At 45.1% G+C, this 7,430-nt stretch overlaps 1 long non-coding RNA gene across 1 annotated transcript in view; it reads right to left on the bottom strand.

The window, feature by feature from the left end:
* Positions 1-1,658: 1,658 nt before the first annotated feature.
* LOC109289482 overlaps positions 1,659-7,430 on the bottom strand; it is a 13,389-nt gene continuing 7,617 nt past the window's right edge. Inside the window, exons 2-3 of the long non-coding RNA XR_002095386.1 lie at positions 2,965-3,102; positions 1,659-2,148 (exon numbers count right to left, since the gene is read on the bottom strand). This is a non-coding gene — a long non-coding RNA (uncharacterized LOC109289482). The remainder of the gene's footprint in view (positions 2,149-2,964; positions 3,103-7,430) is intronic.

The raw sequence follows: 7,430 nt of genomic DNA, 5'->3' as shown, positions 1-7,430 counted from the left end.
GATTTTGGATTTGAGATTCTCTCTTTCAGGGCCTGCAAAGGTATCTGTGTATTTGTAAGGATTTGACCTTCAACGTTTTCAGGATTTGACCCTTTCCCCTTAGTTTCAACACTGACCTACTTATACTGAGCCTGTGTGCATAACAGGGCCGACTTTTTCACTTGCAACGTGGGATATGTAACAGGGTTTATTCCCAAGCCATTTCAAATAGAAGGTATTGCTTTGTAGTGATACCACCAAAGCTGAGTTTGGAGAATATACTTGTTTAACGTCTGTGGTATGCATATTTTATATATATATATATGTGTGCACCTGTTCAAGAGAGAATGCAATGCAGGGCCATTTATAACAATAATGACAAATGACACAGCTTGAGTGGGAATTTGGGTCTGGTACATGTTACAGCATGCAATAGACTGATTGCTTCTTATATTGAAAGACTAGGACTCATTTGCAGAAGGCTCACACCAAGGCAGTCTTTGCTATTTCACCAGCACTGCTCCATTTTGATTTGGAGGTATCTAAAACCATTTCTCTGGTCACTGTAGGCTTGCCCTCTCTGCTGTGACACACACTTGTCTGATCCTCTCCTTTTATCATAGCTGGTCTTTCTTCTTTAATATAGACTATAACCAACTTGGGGCAAAGGACCATGTCTTTTCATTTCCCTGTATGGCATGAAAAACTCCTATAGCATTAGATAAATCACAAAAAATAACCAAGATAAAGAATGACAATATAGAAAAGCCAGCAGTTCTGCACTATGACTTTTAGGCAACCCTTTTCATTCAAGATAGATATTTATAGAGACGTTTGGTGACCCCTTGCCCCAATAAGTGTTTCTGATGGGCTAAGCATGTCCTTGTAGCCTGTTCATCCACTTGGCACGATGATGCATCTGTTTTTCCACGCACAATCAGAACCAGTCTACTTGCAGACAAAAACCATATCATTCAAAGGAAGATATTTAACTCCTTCTTATGTCTGGTGTCTATTGTATAAAAACACGTGGATTCAAAACGTAAGTAGGAGATGATGTTGGTCACTTTTGTCAATCAGCTGCATTTTCATAGATTTCATAGCCATTAGGGCTGGAAGGGACCTTGGATGATCATCGAGTCCAGCCCCCCCACCCAAAGGGCAGGAAGTCAGCTGGGGTCATAGGATCCCAGCAAGATAAGCATCCAATTTACTCTTGAAGGTGTTCAATGTAGGTGCCTGAACCACCTCCGATGGCAGGCTGTTCCAGACCTTGGGGGCTCAGACAGTAAAGAAATTCTTCCTTATGTCCAGCCTGAAACGGTCTCGCAGTAGTTTATGACCGTTCAACCTCGTCATCCCTTGGGGCGCTCTGGTGAACAAATGTTCCCCCAGATCCTGGTGGTCACCCCTGATAAACTTATAGGTGGCCACCAGATCACCCCTGAGCCTGCACTTTTCCAGGCTAAAGAGCCCCATGGCTCTCAGCCTGTCGTCGTAAGGTCTGTTTTCCTGACCTCTGATCATGCGTGTGGCTCTTCTGTGCACTCTCTCAGGCTTCTCCACATCCTTTCTGAATTGTGGAGCCCAAAAACTGGATGCAGTACTCCAGCTGCGGCCTCACCAAGGCCGAGTACAAGGGGAGAATGACATCCCGGGATTTGCTTAAGAACTTTAGACCACTAATATTGTGTGGAAAGAATTCATTATCCTATTTCTAATTTCCTTAATGCCATGCACCTCCCACCCTTCCATGAATAGTGTAAAAGGAACACTTAAAAAAGAACTGAATAAAACAATCAATACAAAGAGTCAGCTTTAATGTGGAAGTTCTCGGCAGGACATATTAAATAACACTGATTTGTCTAAAAACTATGCTTATAAAATCAGGCTGCTTCATTCTGAGCCATTTGTATTTTTAATTTCTTAAATCCTCTAGTCTGGACCTAAACACACTTCCCCTCTCTTCCTTCCCACCCCTTTTCCTTTTCAAATATGAAGGTTTCTTAGTTGGACTTGCTTTTAGTCCTGAGTGAGGGACACTGCAAACCAGGGTCTGAACTGTTACTTGGAAAGAGAAGCAGGCCCCTGGGTTCCCTTTTGCAGCAGGGTGAGAGAGTAAGTTGTATCCATCAGTCCTGTACCTGGCACTTCTCTGTCAACCCAGATCTGTGGATGGGAATCCAAGTCAGTCGAAACTCTGACCACTCCCGACCCATGTGCATGAGACTATCAGCTCACAGAACATGCTCTTTTCAGTGATTTGTAACCAATGATACCATTTCCCCTATTGTATTGTGGCCCAAACTCCGTTTCGTTGATGCCTGCAAGAAAAACCTTTGTGAGTTGTGCATTGATGGCCAATGCTGGGAATCAATCACTTCGCACTGCTGTGAGTAGAAAGCTGCCATGAAGCAGGGCTTACATCACTTCAAGATGGAAAGGGTCAACGAAGAGCTAGAGAAGAGGCATCTGAGGCAGGCAAGACAAAATGGTATTGGGCATGCCAGTGCAAACTCAACTGAGTTTGTACGTGCATCTTGTCGGAGGGTCTACCTCTCGCACATTGGACTCAGCCACTCAAAAAGCTGTGGTGGCACCCGGTATCCCACCAAAGGTGCAGCCCTGGTCTCCTAAGATGGATGGCTGCCAAGGATTGTGGCAGCAATGTACTTCTTTGCATGGATGCATGAGGCACACCACAGTCCAGCTTTAGGTTTTCCTGCAGACTGCACCAGTATCTGACTTTGGGCCTTTATGCCCCTACTACCTACCTCTACTGTCCCTAATCAGAGCCAAGGACAGGAGAGACGTATAGTAGGCGGACCCCATCTAGGAATCAGTTTGCCTGGTACTTGTTTCTCCTTCTGTATTTGATAGGCAACTGCAACACTGTAACAGATAGATAGGGAAAGGCAGCTTATAGGGCTTGGGCTTTTTAATGGTGGCCCTCAGAACTGAACCTAAATAACAGCATAATCATACCCTATGATTGCTTTTGCCAAATATGAATGCTTCTCATTCACCACAAAGCTTTCCCAGCAGAGATAGCCTGGGCAACATCTTATTTCTTCATTGCCAGCCAGTACTGCTGAGAAAGGCTAGAATGGAGCGTGCCAGAATCTGGAATTAGATACAAATTAATTACATGTAATTACTCAAGCCTGGATCATCAAATATCTGCTCAGGATTTTACACTTATTGTTGAGGTAATGATGTACAATTTGCAAGTACAATTATTGTAAATTACCCTATTGATAACTTCAGCCGTTCCATTGTATGCAATCACCTTGCCAGCTTCTTTGTGGTTTGCTCAAATAAAGGTTCTTTAACTGCATTGAACACATAGGTAGCACTGAAAATCAACTGCCTTTACCAAGATGTCTCTATTTCTAGGAACTGGTGAATTTGTAAATTATTATACATGATCAAATTAAAATGCTGCTACAACATCCAAGAGGTCAAAGTCATAAACCAGGTTTTTTCTTTGTTTCTTTCACTAAGAGCCTGTTATGATAGATTAATAAACTATCAACCCCTTAGTCTCCAGAACTATTAAGAGGCAGTGGAAACTAAACTACTGCCTCTCCATTTATTTCACCTTCTTAATATTTCTTATTTTTTAATTTGCAATTTGCATCTTGCTTTGCAAATCTCTATTATCTACCCATTAAATCTAGACTTGCCTACTGTACCACACAGAGGTGCTCTGAGGATTAATCAGCTAATGTTTTTAAAGGACTTAAAAATATAGATTGCTTTATATCTGCTGAAGAGTCTCTCTCAGATTTTCTCTAGTGCATGGATTAGTACATATATTAAAATAGAGATTGGAGGGGAAAAAGTGCCAAACAATGTACATAAAATGTGCAGGCAACATCAGATCTAGTTTGTATAGCCAATTGCCCTCGATTACTGCTCACACATTTTTGTGAGACTAATTTCTTAAACATACTGGCTGCATCTACATGAGATGCTGACAGCAAAGTTGTTACTGCACAGTCATTTAATACTTGCATACCCAAGTACTAAATGACTGCGCAGTAACCTGCATTACTATGCAGTAGCACCCCTACATTGCTTCATGGTGATGCTGATTGTGCAGTAGCTCATTACTACTGCACAGTAGCGTCACATCATGGTTCGTGCCCTGCAGCGCTACTGCACAGTAGTAACAAGCTACTAAGCAGTAAGTGTCTCATGTAGATGCAGTTGCTGTTTCCTACAAGGGAAATTTTAATTAGATATTAGGAAAAACACTCTCATGAGAAGGGTAATAAAGAACTGGAACAGGTTACCCAAAGGTGGTGGAAGCTCTGTCTTTGGAGGTTTGTAAGACCCAGCTAGACAAATCTTTGCTGGGATGATCTAGTTGGGGATGGTCCTGTTTTGAGCAGGGGTTGGACTAGCTGTGACCTCCTGAGGTTCCTGCCAACCCTCATTTTCTATGATTCACTGATTATAAGTTAGCCTATTGCTCAGCCCATAAATGCCAGAAAAGGACAAGCATAGCTCCATTGGAAGGGGAACATGGGGCAGCATGAAGAGGGGATGAGAAGGAAAATAGATGGGGACAGAAAACTAGAGGAAAAGAGGCTAAAAGAATCCAAACCCTTCTCATTTGAGCTCCTTTTGCTGAACCTTGTTTCTCCTCTCCCAGTTATCTCCTCTTAAGTCCTTCCCTTCTACCATGAGCTCTTTCACCTGCATGTTCCCTCCCTATCTCCTTTCACCCCTTTCTTTTCCATTTGTCCTGTGTAGGTTTGTTGTCTTTCTCCCACATAAAAGCCCCACTCACCCCTCCAACGCCAGCAGAATTGGGTGGTTCTTCAGAGTTTCATTGCTCATCTGTTCATTTCTCTGAAGCTGTGTGAGACTGTTTTCAAGGCTAATAATATAAAGCTACAGTGTGCCAAGGCCTAATTCAAACCAATCTTAGCATTATGACAATCGTTTAGAAGAGTCTTAATAGTCCATTTTCCTAGTTGTCATTGTCTACATTGAGTACATCTATGTGTGTGTGTGTGTGTGTGTGTGTGTGTGTGTGTGTGTGTGTGTGTGTACATAATGTCTCTGTGTATATATACATACCCTGTGCTTTCAGAGGTGTGCTCATCATTTATTTAAGAAGTTTATAACCTGACACTAAAAAAAATGATACTGACAGGCTCCAGCATGCCATAGTTGTTGAAATGTCACCTTTCAGATGCAGATATTGATTTACAGTTTGAGACCAAGTACACTGTATTCTGTACTAACAAACCAGGAAAAATTGTACTCAACATTCCTCAGTGAAGGAGAAGGCTAAGTCATGTTTGGTGTCATTTATCAGAAGACACGGTTTTGTTGGGTTTTTTTGTTTGTTTTTTTAAGCTTAATGGTTCTCCGTTGACTGATACACTTTTTGCCAAGCGTGACAAAAGACAGAAAGGAAAAGGAGGAAACAGGGAAGTTGCCAGTTTTGGGAGAACACTATATTTCCTAACTGTACAAGTCAAGATCTCAACATTTTCCCCCTGATTTGCCTATGGAACTGAATCTTTGGTTCTGCTCGGCCAAATCACACGGACTGCCTGACAGCTGCTATTGTAGAGCTCTCATAACACTGGAAGATCTTAAATTTTAGGGCAAGGGCAGGCAATTATTTTGGGTGGAGGGCTGCTGAAGGAGGTTTGGTGAGCTTTCGAGGGCTGTCACGCCTTGACAGGTGCCCTGCCCTGGTCACCATCTTGGGATTAGAAGTCCTGCCCCTCAACCCTGACCTTTGTCACTGGAAGTCCCCCCCTTTGCCTCCCAGAAATACTCCTTTTGGGAGGGGGTGCCGTCTTAAAAATATTTTTTGTAATAAAATTAAAATACTAGGTGTTTGACTTTTATTGTACAATTTATTTTTTTTCCAGTGCTGCCATGATTTGTGTTTGTGTTCTGTATATAAAGGTGATTGTATAGTGACTCAAATATAAATTCTTAGTCTTGTATATAGTGTGGGGGTGTGGTTGGGGGTATATGTGTGTGTATGGTGGGGTGTGGGGGGGTGTGTATGCTGGGGTGTGGGGTTTTGGTTGTATACAGAGGTTGTGGGGGCAGGGAGTGGGTGTGTGACATTTGTGGGATGTGAGGACTCCCCCTCACTCCCCCCATGATGCAGTAGCAGCAACAGACAGGGGCGCTCATGCCCGGTGTAGGCATTGGTGCCCGGTGGTGCATGGCTACAGCCAGCAATGCACATTGTAGTGAGGCTCACCTCTATCATCAGCATGTGCAGTCCCCATACTCACGTGCCACTAGATTTGAGCTCCACATGCTGAAGCCGGCTACCTTCCCTGCCCCCCTGCTGCACAGGTCCTGGGACTCCACAGGGAAGCTGGGGCTCCCCTCTACTGCTGGAATCATGCGTGTGCATGGTGTGTGCATGGTGGGGAGTGGCAGCGATAAAGGTGATTCTTGCCGCAATGTTCAGCACTGGTCAGAGCCATACACCGCTGGGCACCAGCTCCTGCACTGGACATAGGCACCCTGAGCACCCCTGCCTGCTGTTGCTGCTCCTTCCTGTGGGTCTGTGTGCAATGTGGGGAAAGTGTGTGTGTGTGGGGGGGTCCCCACACCCCCTCACCCTCCCTATGCCCACACCCTGCCCACCTGAGCTCCGTGCTGCTGCTCCCCTGGGCACAGGCTCCGCACTGCTGTCAGCCCCAGCCGCATGCTCCATGCTCCTGTGCAGCTGCAGCTCTGTCCCCATCCCTGCCACCTCCCTACTTGCTCTCTGGAGTGAGCACAACACCAGGAATGCTGAGCAGGTCCCCTGATGACTGCAGCAGCGGCAGCAGCAGCCTCACCTGGAAGCTGTGTGCTGGCTGGGGTGGGCCCTTCTGCCCATGAGGATGGGAGCGAGGCACAATAGGGTATGCTGGGGAGGGGGTGTATACACGGGTGCCTCACTCCCACCCTCATGGGTGGAAGGGCTGGGCGGGGTACAATTAGTTGGCAGGTGCTGCGGGCCATATGAAAGTACCTGGTGGGCCAGATCTCGCTTGCAGGCTGTATTTTGCCTGCCCCTGTTTTAGGGCCAAAATGAATCACTAAGTTTTCTCATTCGATTTCCACACAGGAAATGGAACTGGCCTCTGTACGTGTGCTCTCAGTAATGGAGAATCGAACCTTCGAGTCTAAAAGCATGACCCTCTACTATCTAAAATAGGCATCACAGTGAGGTGACATGCCAAGGCCCCCCAGCACGTCAATGCAGTGTTGGGGCTAGAACCATGTCACTGGACTCACGGTTGTGTGCTGGAACATGCTGTGGCAAGATGCCAGAAGAGTAAGGGCTGAACTCTGGTCCTGTTGAAGTCTATAACCCAACTCCTGTTGACTCCAAGGGGACTGGATACAGACCTTTCAAAGGACACCTATAGAATGATTACTGTAAACTTGTATTTGGAGGATGGTTGAGA

The sequence above is a fragment of the Gavialis gangeticus genome, unplaced genomic scaffold (assembly GCF_001723915.1).
Source record: "Gavialis gangeticus isolate Ggan-Ray unplaced genomic scaffold, GavGan_comp1, whole genome shotgun sequence".
NCBI classification, from domain to species: domain Eukaryota; kingdom Metazoa; phylum Chordata; order Crocodylia; family Gavialidae; genus Gavialis; species Gavialis gangeticus.
Note: the sequence above shows the minus strand (reverse complement) of the source record. Positions and strands in the feature narration are given on the sequence as shown.